We start from the raw sequence: 26,774 nt of genomic DNA, 5'->3' as shown, positions 1-26,774 counted from the left end.
GAGTCCTCAGAGAAGATTCTTCCCATCTCTTGCATGAGAGATAAGCATCTTTAGAGCATTCTGTGGTTGCAGTTAGAGGAGAGGGCTGGAAAGCTCACCATAAAGTGTGTGCTGTAAACAAATTCACCAAGTCCTCTGATTCTGATGTGTCTACACTCAATACCAATGCCTCTCCTCAGAATAAATCTCCAGACTTACCAGCAGAATAATCATATTAAGGAGACACTTGAACTGCTTCTCAATGGTTTAACCGCTAACTTAGATCTGTCTCTTGCGAAATTTCATGTAGACGTGTTTCCTTAGCAGACAGTTTCCTGAGGGATTATTCAGAGATCAAGTTTCTTTACATCGTTTGATTCTATCAAGACTAAAGGGATTACACTGTGAAGCTTCTAGATGGAGAAATCAGGAGAGAGATTTGTGTGTAAAGTTTTGGTGGGTCAGGCCAGAAAACAGCACTGAGAAGTACCTTCACTTTCTGAATTCAGAACGGTTTCATAGCTCTATGTGATAGCTATTTATGGTTGTTAACTTGATTGTAATCTCCAATTCAGAAATGGAGGGCACACCTGAGATCCAGATCTTGAGGCTGGAAGACAAGTTTCTGTCCTAGATCTTGACATGGAGATCTTGAGGCATAGTGGCCAGGAAAATCTTAGGCCCAGGCAAGGTAATACACACCTTTAATTCCAGGAGACTGAGGCAAGTAGATCTCTGAGTTTAAGGTCAGCCTGGGACAAAGCAAGTTTTAGATCCAGGCATGATGATACACATCTTTAATCTGAGCCATACCTTCTTTGGAGGCCTACATAAGCATATTGGAAGAAGGAAGACTCACTCTTCTTTGACCGCTTGCACTTACTTGCCATGACATCTGTTGGAATCTCTCTCTTCAGGATTCCAGCCTATTCAGAAGACCAAGTGAAACAACCAGCCTCATGGGGATGAGTAACTACTAGATTCTTGGACTTCCCACTCACAGCTGCCCATTGTTGGGTTAGTTAGACTACAGACTATAAGTCAATACAATAAATTCCCTCGATATGTATAGGGAGATTCCATAAGTTCCGTGACTCTAGAGAACCCTAAGACACTATACCTAACTGCAAATAAGTCAGGGAAACATGCCAACCTGTGTCCCCAAAAGGAAAAGGAAATGGGTTTGGAGAACATATATCCTCTACTTTAAGGCACTGTCTCCACAACCTATAGAATGGCAAAGCTGGAACAAGACTGAAGGTCCTGTAATATTTAGATGAGGACAAAATGCTTAATCTAATGCCAAGTACACAGGAAACCCAGAGAGTCATTGTGAGTGTTATGCTTTTTCTTATTCTTCGTTAGTTTGTTTTACTAAAACTAGATATTCATTAAAAATTAAATCTTTCTGCTTTCTAGGAATGCAACAAAAGAGCAGCCAACAGTATCCAAAAGTAGAAGAAACAAGAAAAGTAGGAGGAAGAGGCCTCCATGATGACCATCACATGGATGTTCACATAGTAAATGTTTTCTGAAAACAAATCTACTGTGTACCAAGCATGTCTTAAAGGTCTAAGGATAACTGGACAAATAAGATAAATACCCCCCACACTTGAGCTTACTGAAATCTGGGTACAAATCAAAAAGTTAAACGTCATTCTTTGGATATTTTGGACCAGGTTCCAATAGAAAGTTGGGAGTCATTCCAAAGGGTAAAGTGACTTGAGGTGATTTTCCATTTCAGTGGTCAGATAGAGGATTAGGTAAGGTTGTCAGTCACTTCCATGTTGCCTGATCCAGTGCTTAAGTCTCAGCCCCCATCAGGCTGACCTGCAGCAGATCAAGAAACCATGCTTGAAAGAGCAAGTCCATGGCTCGCAGGTGAGCATGTCCTGGCCTTGCTTCTTCTCCATTGGCTGTTACTCCTTTGAGTCTGGTGTTAGTCCTCCTCTACTCCAATGCTTCTTGATGATGGAGCAACCCAGGGCTCAGTTGCTATACCTGAGTCATTGTGCCACTTTCCTGAGAAATCACATCTCAGGTCATAGCTCCTAACACCAGCAAGAAGTTGGAGGCTCAAAATATTGTATATCATACCAGCCATCCTTGAATTTCAGTTTCGTAAGCTCAGCTGCTTTCTCAACTTCTGCCCTGGAATCCCATTAGCTGAACTTCTGATCTTCTAGCCACTGAGCCCTTTATCCTATATCCAATGCATTGGTTAGTCTCCTGGTTAAACTGTCAATGTATATCCAGAACTCAAATATTCTTTACTATCTGTACCTCCAAAACTTAGTCCAACATGTCCTCATCTCCTTCTTGGAATCATCCATCTGCATATTGTTCATCTCTTGGCTTTTATTTGACAGCATTATCACCATGTTTTATGGTTATAAGAATACACACAGAGTCAGGGAGAGAGAGAAAAAAAGAGAGAAAGAAAGAGGAAGAGGAGAAGATAGATAGATAGATAGATAGATAGATAGATAGATAGATAGATAGATGGTAGATAGCTAACTAGAATGTAAACTGTAACGAAACATTTATCACTCATGTTCATGGTAGCTAGAGTGGTCCCCAATAGCTAGAACTCTGATACTTTATAGGCATTTGTGGTGGTTTAAATGAAAATGGTCCCCATAGGCTCATGGCAGGTGATACTATTAGGAGGTGTGGCTTTGTTGGAGAAAGTGTGTCACTGGGGATGGACTTTAAAGTTTCAGATTCTTAATCCAAACCAGTGGCTCACTGTCTCTTGCCGTCGCCTGCCAATCTGGATCTAGAACTCTCAGCTCCCTCTCTAGCACCATGTCTGCATGCATGCTGCCATGCTTCCCAACATGATGATAATGGGCTAAACCTCTAAACCATAAACCAGCCCCAATTAAGTGTTTTCCTTTATAAGAGTTGCTGTGGTCATGATGTCTCTTCACAGCAATAAAACCCTACCTAAGATAGCACTGGGAAAAGTGCAGTCTTGGAATTGCAGTTTCTCAGCTTCCCCTAAGCCACAGAAGAGCTTTTCTAAAAACACCATCTTACCCAGGGTCAGAATCCTCACAGCCCATGCTAGACTTCTCATCTGTTTGGGAATGTCTTTCCCTGTTTCACACTCAGTGTTTATAGCTCCCCTCTGCTGATACATGTAAATGAGTTGACACCCAGACAGTCCTATTGCTACATCTGTCCCCTCTGAGGCAGAAGCTGAACCCTTCTGCTGTATCACTAGAGGATGCCTATAGCACTCATCCTTCATCTGCTTCTGGGAGGAACCCACCAGCTAAGAAGGACCAATACTCACTACCAAAGCCAACCGTGCTAACTTTGGCTTCTCTCTGTGAGTAAGGTCTTATTCTGTCCAGTTCCTTATTGTGATGTTTTCCTTGGCGATTCCAAAGGCAAGATGCAGTGGGCAGAAATTTTTGAACTTCTGCTCCTGATGATAGGCAACAGATGTTCCTGCTCAACACTAGATATCCAATATATTTTAAGTACGTGAAGGAAAGAATGTGGGCGCTGTCTAGAGACCCAGTATATTTGGAATAAATGGGGAAAAGCATGTGGGCATTCTTCAGAGGACCTGGTGAGATGGAGATGGGCACACTTCCATCCTGATAGAGTTCAAGGAGCAGATTTAATTGTGTATCTGCATCTTTCTTTTCTTATAAGTGTGATCACGATTGTTGGAGCAAGAGAGCTGGAGGCTGGTCCTCAACAAGAAGATAAAACCTCAGAGGAATGCAGGTTGAGTTCTTGTACTCAGTAGAAATGGCACAAAAAGTACACCAAGGCAACTGTTTGTCTGCCTCCATAAGACCCGCTTTCTTCCCCTATAAAGGTTATTGAGAACCCTCTCTTCTAAGGACCCCACGATTTTCATTTACTGAAATTAGAAGATGTGTAATAGCAGATGGTATTTGCTCTAACATTCCTTCCACCTAGTTAGGGTGACTAACTGATCCAGGTTTTCTAGGGGCTTTCCCAGTTTTAAAGTTGGGAGACACATACCAAGGGAACCCCACCCCCCACCATTCCTGGGCAAAACAAAAGATATCTGGTTATTCTATAATTAGTCGAACTTCTTCCACTTGAGCAATGACTCACTGTGTTAAGCCATATGCCTACAGATCCATTCCATTCAAATGCCCGACAGATGGCATTTTTTTTCTTTTAGGTATCTGGCTGTGGGTAATTTCTAAATAAGTTTGGTTCTTTTCGAGGTATGGAGGCTATGAAGTTCATGATAAAGTCACTAGCGTGCTCAGTCTGGTTTCCTACTCTATCCTAACACGGTGGAGACCATCACAAGGTAAGGCAGAACAAGTGTGCTATTGCGGGTCTCTCTTGTTCTTCTTACAAAGCCAATGATGCCATTACAGAATCTCCATCCCTATGACATCAGAGGCTCGAGTCTACAAATCCCATTAGCACGATGTGGGGGCAAGCTAAGTACGAACATGTGACCTTCACAGAAATTCTTCAAACCACAGCAGCTCTGGCCTATAATATCAAGATGACAGGCCATTGCTGTAGTCAGTGCTCTTGGGTGCCTCAGATCTTTTCTGACATAGTCACCATCCCTGGAGCTAACAGTTCAAAGTTAGATTCATCTTAAAGAAGCCTGTCTTTATGGGAAACTGATTTTCTGAGATTTTTCAAGGAGACTTTGTTCTTTTTTTCTGAGGCGAATAACCATGTGGTGACGACATAAGCCTTGTCTCACTCTCTTGCAGGTGGGACAACCCTGTAGCATTCATTTGTATCTTAGGATTCTTGTGGCGCTCAGCTCTAGTGAATTCAGATGCAGGCAGTCTTATCTTCACAGTGCTTCAATCACTACCTCATAGATTTCTACTAAGAGAGCTCCCTAAATACATCACTTGCAACATGATCCCCATCTTACACTGTGCTTCTAATTATCCAAACATGTAATGGCCAGTACTGCTCATGATCTCAGGAAGCTACATGCCAGGGTTGGCTCATCCACCTCCTTACTATTGGCAACGAGGACCCCTATCTCCCTGTTGGCCACTGACAACTGTTAAGATACTTTCTGAACTTGGATAGAATACAAGCTTCGAGAGATGTGCTGGCTTGGGTAATATCCTGCTATTGAAAGAGAAGGGAAATAGTAACGTTAAAGACTGAAACTTGATAGTTTTGCTGAGTGCCCTGGATGCACGGAGGAAAGCGGAGCTGACAAATTCAGATTGATTGCTCAGCAACATGAAACAAAACATGGAATTCAGGGGGCTCCCTGACAGTGCTTAAAGAGCCTATCTCTTCTCTGGTACCCAGAGAGCACCTACAACCAAAATCTAGCTAAAATACAACCGGATACTAAGAGTGCTACAGCTCTGAAGAGAGTTCAATTCTAAGTCTCAGGAAATCTTCCAATGATGAAGCTTTGATGGCTTCATCCAGATAGATGAACCTATAAGCATTGAATGTCCAATTTTCTTTAAACAGGTGAAGCCCACAGATGTGAAATGTACCTCTTTGTTAAATGAAAGAGCTTCCTATTCTCAGCCAGCCTTGAATACCAACAAAAGCCTCAAAGACTGGAGGCTAGGAGAAGGCCGTGCCTAGGCTCTTTCTCGCCTTAGTTCTAGTTCCATCATCAATGCCTCAGCTTAACTTCACCGAGGTAGCTCTGAGCATGAAATGGAAGACCAGCCCTTAGAGCAGTGAAACACACCAGGATGGATGGACTAGAAGGAACTGGGTCAGAATCCCAGAAATGGACCAGGATGGTAATGGATCAAAAAGAACAAATCCAGCATTGCATAAGGAAGATTAATCATCATACCATTAGTGTCTTTCACGAGGTCACAGAGCATTCTGTCTACTTAAGTATTAGAAACCCAGTCAATCACCTGTATCCAGGGAGTCTACCCACACACTGTTCACAGGAAGGTAAAAAGTATTCATTAAAAATTTCATTACACCTATACTAAATCTATGCAGATTGCCCCTTCCTTGGTAACAGGGAACCCTGTGACTCATGTGCCCAATAATATGAAATGTACTAGTCGGTGCTAACATCACTGACCTAGTAGCTTGTGTGATATGCTGCTAGGGTACAACTTAGAAGCTTGAAAAACAAAAGAGTCTATGGTAAATACAGTAAATACTAAAGCAGCAATGGAAAATTATGGAGGAAAGGACCAAAAGTCTTTTTGAAACTAAGTATTTTATCGTGGATCTATTGATCAAGAGCAGGGAATTTATTAGCCCTCTGCTCTACTTTGCTTTTTCTTTAGCTGGGATAAACATCACCACCAAAAGCCACTTGGAAAGGAAAGGGTTTATTTCATCCCATAGCTTATAGTCCATCATCAAGTGACGCCAAGGCAGGAATTCAAGGCTACTTCCTGACTCCCTACCAGGCTCATGTTGAAATACATTTTTTTGATCAGCCAGGACCACCTGCCTACAGATAGTACCACCCACAATGGTCTAGATCCTTCTACACCAATTAACAATTAAAAAAGTAGTCCAGCAGACATGTCCACAGGCCAGTCTGACCGAGGTAATTCCTTCACTGAGGTTCCCGATTCCCAGGAATGGGATTAACCATCATACCATTAGTGTCTCTCATGAGGTCTCAGAGCATTCTGTCTACTTAAGTATTAGAAACACAGTCAACCACCTGTATCCAAGGAGTCTACCCACACGCTGTTCACAGGAAGGTAAAAAATATTCATTAAAAATTTCACTACACCTATACTAAATCTATGCAGATTGCCCCCAGCCATCTTGCTTGCTAAGGAATACAGTTTAAGAGCTATTTCCAGAATACTTGCTTTGGAATGGGTATGATGAGTGACCTAAAGATAAAGTATACAGCAGATGAATTGTGTAGGTTACACAGAGGCACCACATCATTTCACCTAAGAATCTCCAACCATGCTACCGGGAATCCTCAATGCAACCCACGGTTATATTGGAGAATGGTTGTAGGCTGGTAGACATATACCAGCCTTGTTCATAAAAGTTATCAGTGATTTTTCTCTTTGTGTTGATAACAGGAGTTCCCTAGGAGCAACAGCATTGCAGAGGTCAGGAGATGGTGATTTCCTTCACAAACCATTCAAGAAAAACTACGTGTTGCGGTTAGTGAGGATGAGATGGTCATCGGGAAGGCCTGACCTTCAAGGATGTGGAGAAAGATAACAGAATGTACTGTGTCTAGTGGCATGGTAGAGTCTTCAGCAAGCTTCTTTTTATCTCGGGACAACGTCTCGGCTAGTCTAGGCTGGCCTTGAACTTACTATGAAGTCTAGGGTGAAATTCTAATCAGTTTCCTGCCACCTTCCAAGAACTGGGTTTACACGGTGCTGGAGTTCAAACATGGGCTTTTGTGTATCCTAGGCAACACGTTTACCACCTGGGCTCTATCTTCAGCCCTTCTAGCAAAGCTCAATTTAAAAAAAAAAAGCCTATGCTATGGACTACAGGCATTTGAAACAGAGCTATGCTATCTACAGCAGAGAACTACACTCTTAGGAGGGAGCCCTTGATAAAATACTGGACCATCAGAGAGAAAGAGTCCCTGATCCTGGGATATCAAGTGACATCAATGACACTTTTCAGGAGCAGGGCAATGTCAAATCCACTAAACTAGGTGCACCTAGTAGCTGCCCATTGTTAAGATGGAGATACGCTGTGTAATGTTGGACTATGTGATGTACTCTGTAATGGGAGATGCAATGGACAGAAGTAAGATTGGATTGCTCTGTCTCTTCCTTCTACACTCACACTCACAATTTCATGGGGCCGCTGTAATCTCCTCATACTAGAGAAGGGCGCATTTCTAACCGGGGTTTATGGATAGATGAGCTTAGGTAATTTAGGCGAAGAACAAGATGCTGTTTCTGGGCTGTCCCACCTAAACGCTGATGACTGGGGGGATTTGTCCATGTAGTTGTTAATTTTTCTATGTAGGGAGAAGTGGTCCAAGCTTGGGATGCACACAGACACACGAGCAGTAGCAAATGCCCTATCTGATCTGTCAGATGGATAAAAAGAGGTAAAAGATTAAAGAAGTCTGTAAAGGTAGATTTAAACATATTTATGGGAGAGGCCAAAGACTGTAGGAATCATTCTATCATGATGTATGATGGAGAGGTTGCACCATTAAAGAGACACATAACTTAGTTAACAGATGCCAGCTAGCCTCTAGCCTCTAGCACTTCAGAGATTATGTAATTAAGTCATACTAGATTAGCCCTGAGGAGAGAGATGGACTATACACACAGATGTTCAATTCACAGGCCCTGCTTCCAAAGAAATATCAGACTACTACCAGCTGGCAGTCAAACACACCACTGATGGCATGCAGGAGAACTGGTCCTGAGGCCGTGGAAAACCAACTTACACTCCTGCTTGTAGTTCTCAGAGTAACTATAGACCAAAGCAAGAATACAATGGCTTGAAATGAGGAGGCACTGTCTGGAGAAGCCAAAGTCATATCCTTGCTCCAGTGAGAACACGAAACTCTGCAGGGCTTGTGGTGTGTAGGATCAGTTGCACCCAGGGCATAAGATCATCAGTGGAATATCTTTGGGGTTCCTCACCCCATAAAACATGTGCAGACAGCTTCATCTGCCCTGGGGAGCTTTCTGGAAACTTTCTGGATAAACTCATTACAGATTCTAAGTTTCTATTTATCTTTGATGGCTATCTGTGAGTCACAGATCTGTGTCACCTGACTTGTTAGACAAGTGTTCTGGACTCCTGCAGGTGGTTAAGAATCTTTGCACAGATATGAACACAAAGCCCTTGATACAGCATCACCGATGGAGAGACAAACCAGCTGCTTGCTGGTAAAATGATTACATTATAACTCTTCTATCATAGGAAACATAAGAATAACCCTTACCAGCATTAACAGATAGTCTAGGTATAGGGCTGCCTTTCTTTCAGCAAAGCCTTAGTCAATATCACGATTCAAAGCTCAAAGATCGCCTGTCGTACTGACCTGGGATCCTGTGTTAACTGTGCTGCAGAATAAAGAGTGTCTTAATAGCAAAAGAGGTTTGCTAAGAAGCACACAGCTTGGGATATGTTTCAACCACATACTGCACATGCCCCAAGCTTCTAGTCCAATGCCGTGGTAGAGCAAACTCAAAAGGATGTGGGTGGTATGATGGAGGTCTAGTGTGGGTGGTGTGCAATTTAAAGCAGCAGCCAACACACATATGCACGCACACAAGCACTCGCGCGTGTGTGCAAGGGCACACACATGCACATGCAAGTGTCCTTCCTAGCTAAACATATAGATCACACACACACACACACACACACACACACACACACACACACACACACACAAATCCCCCATAGTAAGCATGTAGCTCTTGGACATCCATGTTGGAAGTAGAGTGGCTTGAAGCTCTGTGGACCAGGAAGTTCCAATTCCCCAAGGGAACAGAATTAAAAATCCCATCAAGCTTAAAATGGCAGCTACTTCCTGGTATCTCTGGGAATCTCAAGCCAGTACGGATCATACTAGCAGGAGGAAAGGACTCTGGCTACAGGGAGGGGTTAGGGTTGCTGCTACATAACGGCAATAGGAGATGCATACGTAAATATAAATATAAACACATATAAATACAAATATTAAATCTATATCTTTATCAACTATATTTATATCATCTATACCTATTTCTATAGATGATATAGATGTGTCTATATAGATATTGTCCTGAGTTGGCTAGTTAAATGAATTCTCTGGTATTCGATTTTTTGACTGTAAATCATAAAATAAGCTAAAACTGCCCTGGTGCAGAGTTCACCATGCATTAAGTTACCCCCCCCCCCCGCCCCGCAAAGAGGTCCATGTCAAACAACTGAGTTCCAACTGAGAGGGAGGAGCTTCTAGAGAGCTGGTAGAGAGGTAGCAACCATAGCCTTGCCTCTCTATCACTTCTCTCATGAGGTTCCAAAGCGACACCAAATAGAATCCTGGGGATGGTGTGCTTGGATAGCTATGACAATCCTGAGGGCCTAAGTGGTGCAGGGGTGCATCACAACACAGCCTGAGCTGTGCAGGGGTGCATCACAACAGAGTATGAGCTGTGCAGGGGTGCATCACAACAGAGTCTGAGCTGTGCAGGGGTGCATCACAACAGAGTCTGAGCTGTGCAGGGGTGAATACAACAGAGTCTGAGCTGTGCAGGGGTGCATCACAACACAGCCCGAGCTGTGCAGGGGTGAATCACAACACAGTCTGAGCTGTGCAGGGGTGTTACATCACACACACACTTCTGGTACCCAGGGAAGTGGCATGAGGGGAGCTGGTAAAGGATGAGTCATAGTTAGCCAGCAAGGATGAGTAGCTCTGGAAGAGCTGCTGTCCCAGCTTTCCTTCAGCAGCTGTCTCCCCCGCCCCTTGACTATGGCGAGCATTGACTGCCAAGCTCGTAGAGTCACGGCCTTCTCCACAAATTGCTCTCAGTTGAAAGAAGCCTCCTCGTTCCTCACACCTTGGGAGATACTTATCTTCTGGGAAGAGGCTTAAAGCCAGCAACTGATTACTAGGGGTATACAGAAACCGATTTCTCACACCAAGGAAAGACAGCACTGCAATGCTCTTTACACTCCAGCACATAACCAGCTAATGGGATCCAGGCTAGGTTGCCAATGAAGTTGCATTCTTTTTCTAACTTTGCTCTTTCTCCTGTCCTATCCTGTTCTTTTCCTCCCCTGAGTTTTCTCTTGAGAGGTGACTCTCAATAAATCACACACTTCAAACACTCATCTTGGTCTTTGCTTTTGCGAAATCTGACTTACAACAGCTGATAAACTTTTTTCCATAGCGTGGCAGAGTATGTTCTGTTCCCAACGACGGACTCCTTGTAGTAAACATATTGCCCAGTCTTACTCATAGTCATGTGACTTGGCCACACATCATCTACAAGAGATGTCTCTCCTCATCTCATCTCATCAGCCAGGTGACAGGTTTAAGCAGATGGATAGCCACAGAAATGTCATTCGTAGCACCGGAGTATGAGTTTTAAACATCAGTCTGGGTGTTTGTTTAGTCCCTCTCATACTTCTAGCATTTTTCTGGGAGGCCTGCATATTCCAATTAGGGAATTTGCCTTCAGTCCAGCTAAGCCAGGAAGAACCATGCAAGCCACAGCACACAAACAGATCTGGGGGGTGAGAAATACCAGTGCACACATTTAGCACATAATGAATAAACGAACACGCATATACTATGTTGTACACACAAGTACTATTACTTACATCTCATTCTATATACATATATGCACATATATGTGCATGTATGTGTATTTTTCTAAATTACTGAGGTTTGGGGAGGGTTATTTATTACTATAGTCAAAAGCTAATATTCATGATTAAGTAGGTTTAAAATCATTACCAGGTTCCTTTTCTATGAGACTGTCCAATGGGCTAGAATGTTATGACCTCAAAAGTATGTGTCTCACAGTCATTTGACCAGGGTAACTATTGCTAAAGAACCTTTCATAGGGTTGATTTTTCAATGACACAGTGAAACTTCATGGTTGCCTGTTCATAGTATTTATAGAATACATACATGTTAGAAGACAAGAGTAGTTCCTTAGCACAACTTTACAGCAGCATGGGCTGTGTGCAGAGAACCAAAGCATGGCTCTGAGGCCTGCATTCTAGGGAGAGAGTGTGTCACTAAATTGTGAGAACAAATTTGCTAATGGAGTAACCAAGCTGCAAACTCAGACATCTTGGGGGAGTCAGCACATGATAGGTCAGCAACTCATCCACTTTCCCCAAACCCACCTGTACTCACAAAGTCAGGACATCAAGGGCTGCGTGGAAATAACTGGAACAAGGTACGGAGAATGAACGTCAGTGAGTGACAGAACGGGATCAATTTAAACAGTCCGGGCCAAGATCACAAGGTAAAAACTTATTTCAAGTTACATTGAATAGTGCAAATAAATCCTCAGGATTTATTTAAGCATTCCAGTAGATAAAGAGCAATCACCAATTGCTTCAGGTGTGTTATTCGCTGTGTGCTTCAGTGTTTCAGAGCCAGGACCAACACGATTCAACAGCACACAATAAGCTTTGTCCCTGCAGGAGTCTACCATGGCATCGACAGAAAGGCTCCAACTGTCATAATAGGTAAATTCCCTTCAATCAGCAGGCAAATTAGAAAGGGACTAAATCCAACATCAGCATTAATTCCTAAGAAAGGCATTCCACTTTCAATAGCTTGTGTTTCCTGCCTCGGGCTTGTGCTCTTCAGCCTTCTCAGAAACAATGTCTGTGCTGTTCCCATGAAGATGTCTTTCACTGAGCTTCTAAACCTCACTTGTCGGACGCCCTGACTCACACTTGGAAATGCCTGTTGCTTCCTCTTCAGAGCCACTGCTGTCCAAATGCAAACCCTTCATCTCCTGTGCAGACTACTGCAATCAATTCTTAATTAGTTACCTGAACCAACTTCCCTGTGAGCGCCTTCCTTTACAACTCTTTGGGCATCGACTGTTCAAAGACCACCAGCAACATCACGTAGCTACGTATAACAGCCAAACTCCTTGGACATGGCTAAAGCTTCCTATGAACAGATCCACGATGCAGTGAGAATACTGAGAATTTTGGAGTCCCGAAGACTTCACCTCAGAATGTGATTTCATCCTAAGTCTTCTTGGGATAACCCCTACTGGCCATAACTTCCTCCTCACATAATGTGGCAAAGTCTTGATGTTGTAGGACTTATGATAGTCTACGTAGGATGTCCTGATGCCAGAGTTAACACAGTAGACACTCTATAATATACTATGCTTCCTCTTATCTTTCTCCAGCATCCCATCACTTACATGAAACCAACTTTCTTCTAGGTAGGGCTGCACAGAGTCCAGTGTATCTTTTTCCATGCCAGCCTCCCCAATTGGCGGTGACCACCTTGACGCTGAATTCAGAAACACTACAAAATGTTTTCAACACCTTCTATCCATGGTGCCATATCAGAGGGAGTGGTAGAAAATGAGGCAGATGTCTCTCCAATCTTATCAAGCACTCACCTACACACTCCCCAGACACATCACCATTGTCAGTACCTGTTTGGACCAGGAGTCTGGAAACTTGCCTGGAAGCCACATTTGCATAAGAATGATTTTACATAATTTAGATCGGTGGTAAAGGAGACAATCCTCCTACAACTGCTATCTGTAAGAGCTAAACTATTATGTAACACTAAGAAGCAATGACTTCCACCTGTATACAACAACGTGACTTACTGTAAAAACACAACAATGCACATAACAGGATATGTTCTACAAAGATAAAAACAACAAAAAAACAAGATATAGTTTCACATCCATTAGAATGGCTTGACTCCAAGCTGCTTAAAAACAATATGCGCTGTTGACTGAGGACACATATTTTAGTTTTCTTTCTGTTGCTGTGATAAAAATACTCTTACAGAATGCAGCTTACATGGGAAAGGATTTATTTGGCTTACTGTTCCAAACTACAGTCTGACATTTTGGAAAAGTCAAGGCAGAGAATTTGAAGCAATTAGTCACGTCCTCAGTCAAGATCAGAGAAAAAAAATAAATGCTTAGTGTTTAGTCCCCTCTCAAACTTTATATAGTCTAGTATCCCCTGCCTAGGGAATAGTGCCACCCACTGGTGGGCTGGGTCTTCCCACATCAATTTAAGTAATCAAATTAATTCCCCATAGCCATGCCCACAGGCCAACCTGATCTAAACAATTCCTAATCGAAACTTTCTTCCCAAGTGAGTCTATATTATGTCAAGTTGAAAATTACAACTATCACAATTGTAAACTATAGTTGTTGTTGGTAGGGATTCAAAATGGCAGTCATGTTGGAAGAATTTGAAGGTTTCTTTGGTTTAAAAATGTGTATATGTATAGTATACAAACTGTGTTAGATGCATATGTACAAACTGGATAAATGTAGCAAATTAGCATATTTATCTTACTTGTCACCTTCCCTGGTGTCAAAAACACTAAACATTTAGCCTTCAATTAATTTCCTTTAAGCTATCCCCGTTGTTACAAAATTCATGGTTTCCTTCTCTTTTACAGTTAAATAGAATCTCACTGTAAAGATACACCATATTTTCTCACCATTTTCCTGTGATGGACACAGATTTGCTCAGTGTCTAGGCTATTCCAAATAATGCTGAGGTGAGCGTGAGAATGCAGATGTCTTCTCAGTGTGCTGAATTTATTTCTTAGTTCTTACCCGGAATCGGGACTGGTGGGTCACATGGCATTTCTATCTTCAATGTTAGGAAGAACTTCCATTTTAATTCCCAATCCGTTACTGATTCCACAGTGAGTTGTGGTGGTTAATATTGCTCGTAAACTTGACAAGAACTCTGGTCAACCAAGAGTTACATCTCTAGATGGGTTCCTTAGAGTGGTTTCTGGAAGGGTTAACTGAGAGGGAAAAACCACATCCCAGAGTGGAGGGCATCTGCCAAGGGCAACCCAAATATGAAGGTCTGATGGCAAAGGCTTTTGTCTGCCCACTACAATCCTTAATGGTACACACATCTATTCTATTTCTGTGGTTGCTCTTGTTATTCTCCACTGACCAGTGACCAACCTGACTTCCACTCCAGATTGAGACAGTTGAAACGTTCAGCTTCATAGACTGTGAAGCTACTGGCTCCTCAGCCTCTCCTGCTATGGTTGGATTACCTAACCTGTATGATGTAAGCCAATCTAACAAATCCCCCTTTGTAATATATACCATTGTAATGACTCTGCCCATCTTGACAATCCTAATACATAGTTATAATGATTTTGTCAACGTGTTTCTTGTCTACTTGATAACCATCACCATGCCAGGTGTAAGGGGCTATCTCGTATTTTTCTGGAGATTAAAAATACTGAGCATGTTTTTATGTAGCTATTGGCCAGTCATTTGCCTTTTGCTTTCATTTTTTTTTTTTTTGCTCTTTTGTCTACCCCTCAGTCATGCTATTTGCTTCTGTGCTAGCAGTACATTTGGCTTTCTATGCTTCCCATGTTAATCCCTCTCAGCTGAATGAGTTGGAAGCACTCCCACTCTGCAGATTGCCTCTCTGCACTGTCAATCATTTGCTCTGCTTTATTTCTTCTAGTGATCTTGGGTCTGTAATCCACTTTGAATTGTATCTTGCACATGGTAGGACACAAAGGTCCTACTTTTCACTCTTCTCCAGACAGACGCTAAGCTTTCCCGGAAGAATCCCTTGAATAGACTCTACAATAACAAATCTCACCACATGACTCACCGATCATACATAGAACGTATTTGAAAACTTTCATTTAGCAAGATTTTTATTAATATAAGTGATTTTTTGAGACAAAGTCCCATGTATCCCAGGCTGGCCCCAAACTTACTACATAGATAAGGATTACCCAATCTTTCTGTCTTTACCTCCCATGGGTGACCCCCCCCCCCAATATTATAGGCATGCACCACCACGCCTGGCTTCTGTAGCCCTGGTGATTACTCCCAGGGCATACTAATTCACCACTCTAACACGTGTGCTGCATCCCTAGCCAGACTGTAAGGTTTACATGGACTTTAGTCATAATCATCAAAAGAATTAGTAGCAACCAAGGTATTCTGCAATAAGTAAATGTGTAAGCAAGCTGTACAGTGGGATATTACTGGACAATTAAAGGGAATTAACTATAAAAACACGCAAAGACACGTGAATTCACTAAGTGAAAGAAACCAGCCAGAAACGACTATATACCACGTAACCCCCTTTTACCTGATTTTCTGAAAATGGAAATCTACAGAGTCAATTATCATATGGGTGGCTGTCAGGCACCCAGGGGTGGGAAAAGCTTGACATGGTGGGGACAAGAGATTGATTTAAGATAGCGAATCTGCTTTATATTACCCTTCAGTGGTAAACAAACGACAGAGTTAATTTGTCCAAACCCTAGAGCTACCCATTAAGACTCCTGAAATATCACAGAAGAGGAAGAAGAAAGACATGGTGTTTTACCCTTGAACAGACAGAGGCTATGGGTGCCTGTATAGGATTGGGCCCTCTAACTTTCCATCATACATAGAGGAGGTAACCATGAGGCCCCCATGCTGTCTATAAGAACAGTTGACTATTAACTGTGAGGATGGAGTGTCATTTTCTCTAATGGCGTATCCACTGGAGAATTAGGAAGAAGGACAGTCTCAGAGAAAGGGAGGGAGACAACAGAAAGTAATATGATTACAAAATATCGTACATATGTAATATATGCACTGTTAAATAGTATATAAACTGTTGAAAAAGGAAAATAAAGCACATAACAAACAACAAAAAAACCCTAATCCCACAACTACTTCGTACACAGAGTAAATCTTAATATATATTGTAGAGGAATTTAATCCAGGGACATGGCTACTCTGGCAAGAGACATATGCAAAGACCTAGGTCTGTGTGATGTAGCTGGAATGCAGACATACCACACATCTTTAATCCCTCTGACTGGAATACAGACATAGCCTTAGTACACACCTTTAGGGTAAAATTAGTTTGTAGAAAGAAGCAGCCGTGTTTGAAAGTGATGTTGAATTCAGGAGCAAACAAAGTAACACAAATTTGACAGAACAATCCTGAGATAGGATATGTCCAACTCTCAGGAGAACAGCACAGGAAAGAGAAGCTATTGAAGAGCAGGCAGGGAGAGAGAGTGAGTTAGTTGGGAGTCAGTGCAGTGCAGTGCAGTGGAGTTGAGTTCATGAATGTGTTCATGCAGCTCAGTGAAGATCTGAAAAGGCAGTTGAAGCCATAGAATAAGAAGGAGCCAAAAGATTAAAACAGATTGCCGATGTTAGTATGAGGCCAAGAGGAACAATCCAGTATGATGCTGAGAGAAGCCAGTTTGAATCAGTCAGCTTGGAGAGGTCTTTGAGCCAGAACAGCTGAGTTGAACCAGCCAGCCAGAGTTCAGAAAGGGTGAACTTATTCAGCAGTAAGCATCTGAGAGCCTCATCTGAGGAAATAAAAGTGACATTTACAATATATGAAGTTTCAAAATAGTTAATCTAGAAGACTGGAATATAAAGCAAAATGTGACAAAGTAATTGAAATGTATTACAAATATACGAAGTAATCTCTTTTAAGGGAGCAGAAGAGTAAAAACTGAGCAAAATAACTTAGGAAATGAGTGGAACCTAGTCTACCCAAGGAAAGGGAAGATAGACATGAGCACATAATCACCTCAATAGTCAATAATTCTAAAACCAAAAGATACACAATAAACCAATGGTTGACATGGAAACATATGAAAATGAAGAAGGTAGAGTGAATCAATTAGTTGAAGCAGCAGTGGTAAGCTTTGCAGGGACTGTCTTAGAAAGAACTCACTCAATGAACAAATAATTGAGATAAATGATTTCTGTAAACTGAGGTTTATAAGCAAGGGTAATGTGCCTTCACCCTACCGCATACTGTCAAACCACCCACCATGACATTTCATCCACATGTCTTCGTTTGAAGAACCACATAGGAAAGCCTGAGGTCCTACATTCAATCTCTACACTGAAGCCTAAGATGTGGTTTACAAGGTATAGGACATAAGAGTCCTGGGTATGAGATACTTAGGGCTGTTTATGAGTATGGGGGTGGCTATTTCAGCCTGTCTTTAAACCTCTTAAATCCTCTATTTTGATTTTATAGATATATACTTTTTCTGCTCATGAGACTCAGGGCAGGGAGGATAAAAGAACAAACTAATTAATTAAATAATTAATTATAAATCAGAGAGACATATATTCAAATCTAGTATAGAAATTTGACTAAAAATATGAATTTTTTTGGTGTTTTTACTTTTACGGAAAATATAACAATTGAGATAATTTACATACAGTGTATAGAACAGTGGCTTGGCCATACCCAGGGTCACTTTTCCTTGAGCCCCATAATTTTAGACCCAGAAAAAAAGTGATGATCTCCCATATAGAGAGGGGAAGAGTCAAGGCTAAAATGGTTGCCTGCTTTGTATGTTTCACGGTTTTCCTGACTGCAGTTTCATTATTGTAGGTGCATTAAGCAGGGTTCCCTACAGTAACAGAATTTATAGAATGAATTCCCTTCACTCCACCCACCCCAACACACAAAAGGGATTTATTAGCAAGACCTATAGCCTATGGTCCAACTAATCCAACAATGGCTGTCTATGAATGGAAAGTCCTAGAGTTCAGTAGTTGTTCAGTCCAAGAAGCTGGATGTCTCAACTGATCTTCAGTTTATACCAGAGTCCCAAAGATAAAGGCTCTAATGTTCATGAAGGAATGGACTTGCCAGGGAGAACATGAGAAAGCAGGCAAGATAGATAGATAGATAGATAGATAGATAGATAGATAGATAGATAGATAGATAGATAGATGGATGGATGGATGGATGGATGGATGGATGGATGGATGGATGGATGGATGGATGGATGGATGGACAGACGGACGGACGGACAGACAGACAGAAAGACAGACTTTTCCTTTTTTCATCTCCTTTTTATAGGCTGCTGGCAGAAGGTGAGGTTTGGATTAGACGAGGGTCTTCCCACCTCAAAAGATCTGGATTGGCTAAGGCATCATGGTACACACCTCTAGTTCTAGCATGGGAGACAGAGGCAAGTGGATCTCTGAGTTCTAGACCACCCTGTTCTATAGAGTGAATTCCTCAATATCCAGGGCTACACAGAAAACCCTGCCTCAAAAAAAAACAAAAAACAAAACCAAAAGATCTGGATTAATGATCTGTCTTCCCACCTCGGAGTGAATCTTTCCACTTCAAATAATCCAGTTAAGAAAAAAAAAATCCCTGACAGGTGTGCCCCACCATCCTCGGGTTTTAATTAATTCCAGATGCAGTCAAGTTGACAACCCTAAATTGCCATCACAGTAGGGTGGTGATCTAGAGAGCTATCGTGTGTGTTTTATGAATCAGAAGGTGAGACTGACTATCAATTGTGGCCTAGAAACACTTCCTCTTCTTGCTCTGTGCCTCAGTTTCCCCATGCCCTCAACATCATTCTAGTTAATACCTAATACCTCCTGAGGAGATCAAGTCATGAAATTAAAATCAAAGCTGTTCTTTGTGTTTTCCTGGTGTTTGAGAGTGAAGAGCTATGCTGTTTTCTGTGAACAGGGAACTGAGGGTCGTAGTGAGAACTCATGTATTTCTCTGTGCCTTTTGAATCCGTGTCCTTCAGTCTGTGACTAGGAAAGGGAAAAAAATGCATAGTGTCAAGGGGTCCAGTCCCTTTTTGTTCCAACATCCTATTTCTTGTTGGAATATGAAAACACAGCTTTCCCCCCAGAAAATCCTGTGAGCCACTAAAATCAAAATCATAGGGGCTGGGGATTTAGCTCAGTGGTAGAGCGCTTACCTAGGAAGCGCAAGGCCCTGGGTTCGGTCCCCAGCTCCAAAAAAAAGAACCGAAAAAAAAAATCATAGATAGAGCTTTTCCTCAAGAAATAACAAAGCGTCTCTTCTATGTGTCAACTTCAATGCACTTTTCAAAACAAAGTCATCTAAAGAGTCCTCAGAATGGGTATCCCACAGGTAGAATAAGAAAGTTCCGGTCCATTTTGTTCTATAAATCTCTACCATAAGCCAGCCCATAGCCCTGGAGACACCAGGAGAACATTGGAGAGTTTTGAAGAAGGGTTTCATAAGCTCAGATCTGCATTTTAGAAAGTAAACTAGGAGTAGATTTGCTTGGGGAAAGAAGGAAGATAAGAAGACGCAGCTGTTGCTTCCATACAGAAGCCCTGGTGATGAGTTAGGGATCTGAAGGTGGGTAGAACTGATTGAGGTCACAAGAAGCTGATAGTTAGGAGAGATAATTAGAAGAAGAGTCCAAACTTGGTGCTCAGTTAAATGAGATAAGAACAATAGTCTGCCAGTTCACTGTGCGTGAGCGCCCTGCTGTACAGGATTGGGATGTGGGTAGAAAGCAAGACATCCAACGCCTCATAGAAGTGAATGTTATTCAGATAAGGATCGGGGCTTTCCATGAATCCTCTTCACAAATCTGGACAGGAGGAAAGCCAGACAAGAAGACACATGTCTGAGGTAAAGGAGAAAACATGTTTGGTCCTAATAAGGTTGTGATGAAGGGTGGGAAGAGGAGGAGGAGCTGTTCTGTTCTAGAACACTCCAGCCCAAGGTGAGGGCTGGCTTGTGAACCTGCCAGCATTTTCAAGATGTTAATGGTGGTTATCATCTGGCACCAGAGCAAAGTGCAAAGTCAAGGATGTGTTGACAGCTAAGAAGCCCCAGCACAGCACAACCGGAATGCATGTGTGTGTGTGTGTGTGTGTGTGTGTGTGTGTGTGTGTGTGTGTGTGTGTGTGTGTGTGTGTATATGTGTGTGTGTGTGTGTGTGTGTCCCAGAACAGATACCAGGCTTGCTGTCCACTGACATGCTCAGAGAACAAATAGACTTGGCAATGTAACCTTCAAAAAGCAGTTACACAATACTCACTTGTGGAAGTTTGAAGTGTTTCCATGGGGACCATTTGCCTACATCCCATTCATATTCATTCTATTTATTCTCCCTTTTCTCCAAAAGAAAACCCTTCTGCCGTAGAAATCCCCACCCTAACCAAGCACCCAAACACCCACACAGAAGATCTCAAACTCTCTGCCCACCTTCATACACATACACACACACACACACACACACACACACACACACACACACATACACACACACACACACCCCAGAGCATATATCTAAACACATTGCTCTTGAAAGCATTGAGGTTAATGGGGCTCCTGGTAGACGCTTTGTTAGTGTGTACAGAGCAGGCTCTCAGACAATCGAGGGCCAGTGAGTTTAGGAGGCTCTTCAGTACTTCACCATAGTTTCGCTTTCTTTGAGATCATCTTAGCCCAGTTTGTTTCTGTGGCTAGAACAACACCAGAGGCTGGAAGGATTACAAAGAGAAGACTTCATCTCATGGCTCTAGAGGCAGGAGAGTTCGGGTGTTTTGGTTGCATGGGCCCTATGATGGGTTCTAATGTGGTGGATGGTATCATATGGCAGGAGTGTGTGTGAGTGTGGCAAGCAGGGTTTGTGGAAAAGAGAAGGGGGTAGAAGACAGCAGGTGCTTTACAACAATCTTCTCTCTGAAAACGCATCCATTCCTGAGAGAAGCAACCCAGTCTCCAGGGAAGGATGTTAGTCCTCAAAGACCCCAACCCTACAATGCTCTAGTGGTAAAGACTGTTAAGATGAGCTCCAGCAGGATTAAACTGGGTCTTGGAACATAGCAGACACCACTGTCAGAAGGGCGGTGAATGAACTTGACATCACCGTTACTTGGGACGTAAGCAGGCACCAATGACTGCGGTGCATCTATCAACTTTGCAGAGCTGCAGCCTTGCCACTTGGCCCTGGACCCTAGACTACAACCTTGGTTCCATTTCCTTATATGTAACATAAGAAACAACCATGAGTGAGAGGGATCATAACCTTTACTTTGTACGAAGACAGAGAAGATTCAGAGAGCTGAGACATTGCTCTTAGAAGAAACAATGAGAAAACAGACTTAAGTTTGAAACCGTGGAGCCTGGTCCCTTCGCGCTCATAACCACTGCACATCTTGCCTCAATGCCTATACAAAACTGTTTCTTTAATCTGTGATGATGGTAACTTGGACAAGTTCATTAATTCGCTAGACCCCATTTCCTGCAAGAGAAACAGCGTTCCGTGATTGTCTATCTTCTAAAGATGCTGGGGGAGTCACTGAAGCAGATAGTAATGGGATTCGAGGAGAACCCCAGCAGCTGTGGGCAAGAAGCCAATGCTCACCTCAGCAGTAATACTGATTGCTCTGCGAACATCACACACATCTGTGGTGTTTGTAATTACTTGCTCCAAAGCTTGTGATTTCCCTATGTTCTAGAAACTGTCTCTTCCTAATTTGCCTTTGGCAGCCTCACCTCGACAGAGCATACTTGGGAGCATCCTCTGCTTTCGGTGTTATTTGGAGATGCATTGATAAATGGCGTGAAAAGTTCCTCTCTCTTAGAATCCTAGCATAATGTTTGGCTTGGGAATTCCACCTAATTAATATTGGTTCTTTTTCTTTTTGCAATGGAACACATTATCTGAGACAAACACTCCGGAGTCCCATAGCAGGTGCCTCTGAGGGACACAAGCATCTCTAGCACAGCAGCTCACATGCCCTGTGATATGAGCAACGTGATGTACAAGGAAGCCCATGCTGGAGCCTACCTCGGAGGGCAGGGGATGTTATGTGTTATGGAGAACAGTGCTGCAGGCGTGGTTGAAAGTCTCCAGAGCAGAAAGAGGAAGGCACTTGATGTTCTGATCGCTTCGAACTGCTAATTAGGCTCATGCATGCTACAAACGCTGGCAGCTCTTGTGTCCTGGGGTAACAGGGACAAGCCTGGCAAAGAGGCTCAGAAACACGGCCAACCCATCCATAAGCCCACGTGCTGTGCCTATAAAGAGATGCTTCAACGGAGTACACTGGCGAACCAGCTACCAAGCACGTTTGAATGCTCTGAGATTCCGAGTAGAAATATAATGTCCAGGTGGGCATCAAAGTCTCCTTGAAACAGCTCGGGAAATTCTACATTTACCGCCGGCAGTCAGTGGGGCGGGAAATCGTGCACTCGGGAATGGAATACACTATGCTTCTGGTTCGTGAATGTGCCCACTGAGAGCTGCAGCAGCGAGTCAGCTGACATTTCAGAGCTTCTATGTCTTCCTTTGCAAAGTGGAAACTACCCAGTTGGCACAGGTAAGGGAAGCTTAAAGAAGTAACCTGTATGAGAGGACGAGCGGATTATAATAAAGCCCCATCACCGCCACCGCCTATGGGGAGCTGACCTTATCTGAGGGCACCACCAGTGAAGTCAGTGTGTTCCCGTCTTCCTGCTTGAGTGGCTCCTGTGGCTGTACTGTTGAATGGCGCTGTGAATGAGTCATCGGCTATTAATACACCTCAGCAGGGACTTGTCATTAGGACAAGTGACAAATAAGGGCTCAAGGACAGAAAGGACCTGGATCATACTCAAATAAGATAAACTACACCATAAATAACATGGCATTGGCTGACTTGGGAAGGAGTGCCGATGAGTGGCTGTGATGGACCCAGAAAGGTGGAAGTGGTCCAAATGTGAAAAAAGAGAGTAAGAAGGGTGCGGGGAGGGAGCTTTAAGGAAGTGAGAGGCCACTGAACCACAGGAGCTGTCTACCCGACCAAATAATGTGGGGCCAAGCAGAGGTAGCAGCCAATGAAAGAGAAGCTAATCTATGATTGACAGCAGCAGACACTGTTAGCCAATAAGGAAACTGAGGCATGAAGTGAGCCTAGTCTTTTGCCTGGCTCCAATGCCTGCTGGTGATCCCGGGTGGGTTGGTGAATTAGCCAAGGAGTCTGTGGGACCATGAAAGGCAGCCCGGTTCCTGGTTGACCTAAAGCATGGTCAACTTCCTGCATCCTGCCTCCCGAAGCGGCCATGCCCTATGGTGCAGTAGACCCGGGACCCCTACAGGAATCTTTAGACTTTCCAGCCCTTGAAATGACTCCCGTTTCCCAAGACCCTGCATATCATAGCACAGCGCCTGGTGTGCCAGCATTACCAGTGGAATATAGATTTCTTAGCCCAATAACGATTTGCCGTAGCAGACAATATCTTCAATGATTCCGTTGTGAGGTTTTGTCTTGTTTTACTTTATTTTGACTACCAATTAAATCTTTCCTGTGGTACCTTTCTCCCCATTAAGACTATGAACTTTAATATAAACCTGGAATATAGTTAAAAGGAAATTTTCATTCCTTATCTGCTCCCTTTAAACTTTCTATTTTTAAAACTTTATTCAAATAGGGCTAAAAAATCTTAAAATTATATTATAGAATATTAGTTTGTGTGATATATAGCATGCATAAGAATAGGGAATTTTTCCTCTTGTTTAAAAGAAAAAATTAGGGGTTGGGGAATTAGGTTAGTGGTAGAGCGCTTGCCTAGCAAGCGCAAAGCCCTGGGTTTGGTCCTTAGCTCTGACAGGGGAAAAAAAGACAAAATAGTAAAAGAAAAATTAGCCTGGCAGTTGTGGCATACCCCTTTAATATCAGCAATCAGGGACAGAGGCAGGCAGATCTATGAGTTCAAGGCCAGCCTGGTCTACAGACTGAGTTTCAGGGCTACAAAATAAAAAAAATAAAAATAAATAAAAATAAAAATAAATTATTTTTCTCAAAATAAAAAGCATATATGTACATATGTGTGTATGTGTGTATATATATTATATATATGCTTTTTTATTTTTGAGAAAAAATATATATATTAAAGCCAAACTTTACTGAATAACAGTGGTACTTACACTTAACTTCATTTGAAATTAATCTTCCCTTTCTAAAAAATCTTTCAATTCATAAGGGAAATGCAGCATATTTAAATAACAGCCTCAAAATGATATGGCATTTAAGTTTTCTAAATAGAAGTCTGATATATTGAATTTAAATAAAGGTTATACATAGTGGGCATTACTTACAGCACAACAGAGACACAGAGACACAGAGAGAGAAAAATGCATTGAATTCTAAGCTTCTGAAACTATAAACCAAACCAAGACAAAGATACAGCCTAGGAAAGTGAATATAATACTAGGAAAAGAGGCATTCAATTTTGAAATTTTAAATTAATTAATTAATTAACTTTTCACCCCCACAGCAGTTCTCCCTCCCTCCTCCCCATCCTCCCCCTCCACCCCATCCCCTCCACTACCATCCTCTACCACCTTCCCTTTTTCTCTTCAGAAAAGGGAGGGGAAAGGAGGCGTTCTTACTGGCCTATCACATCCAGTTATAGCTTAGCTATTTCAAAATGGTTTCTTGACCTTTTTAGATTGAGTGGATATTAAAATGTTATCTATTAGATAACAAAATAACAAAATAAAATGTATCCTTTTAATGTGAGAGACTGTGGGAGTTTGAATGAGAATGGCCCCCATAGGCTCGTGTATCTGAATACTTGGTCCATAGTTGGTAGAACTGTTTTGGAAGGATTAGGAGGTGTGGCCTTGTTCGACAAAGTGTGTCACTGAGGGTGGGCTTTGCAGCTTCAAAAGTTCATGCCAAGCTCAGTCTTATTTTCTCTATGTCTTCACCTTGTGGGTCCGATGTAAGCTCTCAACTACTGCTCCAGCACCATGCCTGCCTGTCTGCCAATGGTCGTGCTTCTTGCCACGATGTTCATGGCTTCTCCCTGTGAAAGACCCAGCTAAATGCTTTTTTGCTATAAACTGCCTTGGTCATGATGTCTCTTCACAGCATTAAAACAGTAGCTAAGGCAAAGCTAAACTTTATTTCTCTTTTTTCATTCACCATAAACACTCAGTTCAATCCAGAGATAAATAGTATACAGATTCCATGTTTTCAAATGAAGAGAGAGAGAAGAGGAGAGAGGGACTGGGATGGGGGAGGGGACCCAAATCCTGCTGTGTTCATCAAGGAGGAGTAGGAGGAGCTTAGACACACAGGTCGGAAGCTGAGCTTGCAGGTGAGCACCCTTGTTTTCCTCGAAAAGCAAGAAGCTCCTTCACACAGTACAGACTCCTTGTTCTCCTTCTTCACCAGCACAGACCCTAGAGAAGGTGGATGTTAGACTTCATCCTGAGTATGATCTGATTGCCTCTCCTTAATTCTTCCTCTTCTCTCCAAGTCAAGTACTCTGGCTCAGCAGAAGACTGACAAAAATGTGGCCCTCACTCTGTGACAATGTGTTTTAGAAAGGAATGAAGACACTGTTTGGAATGGAGACGCCATTTGAAGCAGCCCTGTCCCCGAGAGGTCTACAACACCTTGCTCTTAGGAATCCAAGTGGAAACAGGACCGTGTCCAAATTTCTTCTTACAATATTGATTTTTTTTTAAAGAACCTTATCTCTCAAAGTCATATGTTTTGAAACAGTATAGCTCTGCTGGCTTTGAACTCACTATGTAGCTAAGGGAGGCTGAGGATCCTGGTCCTCCAAGTGCTGGGATTGTAGGAATGAGCCATCATGCCGAGCAACACATTTGCCCTGAGGCTTTCTGGAGACCTACCTCCTCCCTAGTTCTAATAAAGGCAAGCGTCTTATAGGTGGACTTATGTTTGCCACTCGCCTTTGAAAGTCTTTTCTGTGATATGTGTTCAACTTCCACGTGTTTTAAACCTTCTTGAGTACACAGCCTTGGTATCATCATCATCATCATCATCATCACCACCACCACCACCACCACCACCACCACATGCAAATGGGTATGTAGATGTGAATGCAGTACCCACAGAGGCAAGAAGAAGGCATCATAGCTCCAACAGCTAGAGCTCCAGGTTGTAGTGCAACTCCCAACATGGGTGCTAGGAACCAAATTCTGGTCCTCTAGAAGAGCAACCAGAACTCTTAACTGCTGAACCATGTAGGTAGTTATTTTTGTATCAACATCAGAATTCATATCGTTTTCCTGAGGTTTGGCCATTAACACCCGTCTATAAAAAGCAGTATTTTATGATCACTGCAAAGCCTATTACTTTCTTCAGGAGACATTAGAGTTTCTTCTGAACACCAACTCTCAATACAGATGCCACAAAGCTCCTGCAACACAGAACCCATGTTTCCAAACAGAAAGATGAACCGCAAAAGAGAGATAGCTTTGGCTTCTAGCCAATTTTGCAGCAGAAAAAGTTTTTCCTTAGCTTTGTCATCATTTATTTATGGGTCTTACAAATACTACATCACGGAGCAGGAGGGGGTACCACGTCATTATGAGGGGTGGGGAA

The 26,774-nt window shown here is 42.5% G+C and overlaps 2 long non-coding RNA genes across 3 annotated transcripts in view; one reads left to right on the top strand and one right to left on the bottom strand.

The window, feature by feature from the left end:
• The window catches only part of LOC120093543 (uncharacterized), an 86,249-nt gene extending 63,329 nt beyond the window's left edge, over nt 1–22,920 (bottom strand). For both annotated transcript variants that reach the window (XR_015625183.1, XR_015625184.1), the window contains exon 1: nt 22,841–22,920. This is a non-coding gene — a long non-coding RNA (uncharacterized LOC120093543). The remainder of the gene's footprint in view (nt 1–22,840) is intronic.
• Nucleotides 22,467–26,112, top strand: LOC100910949 (uncharacterized). The gene is made up of 2 exons (XR_015625182.1): nt 22,467–22,751; nt 25,678–26,112. It is a non-coding gene; the product is annotated as an uncharacterized LOC100910949 (long non-coding RNA).
• The last annotated feature ends 662 nt before the right edge of the window (nt 26,113–26,774 follow it).

Source organism: Rattus norvegicus, chromosome 7 (assembly GCF_021556685.1).
Source record: "Rattus norvegicus strain SHRSP/BbbUtx chromosome 7, alternate assembly SHRSP_T2T, whole genome shotgun sequence".
Lineage (NCBI taxonomy): Eukaryota > Metazoa > Chordata > Mammalia > Rodentia > Muridae > Rattus > Rattus norvegicus.
The sequence above is the reverse complement of the archived record's forward strand: the minus strand, read 5'-3'. Positions and strand labels throughout refer to the sequence as shown.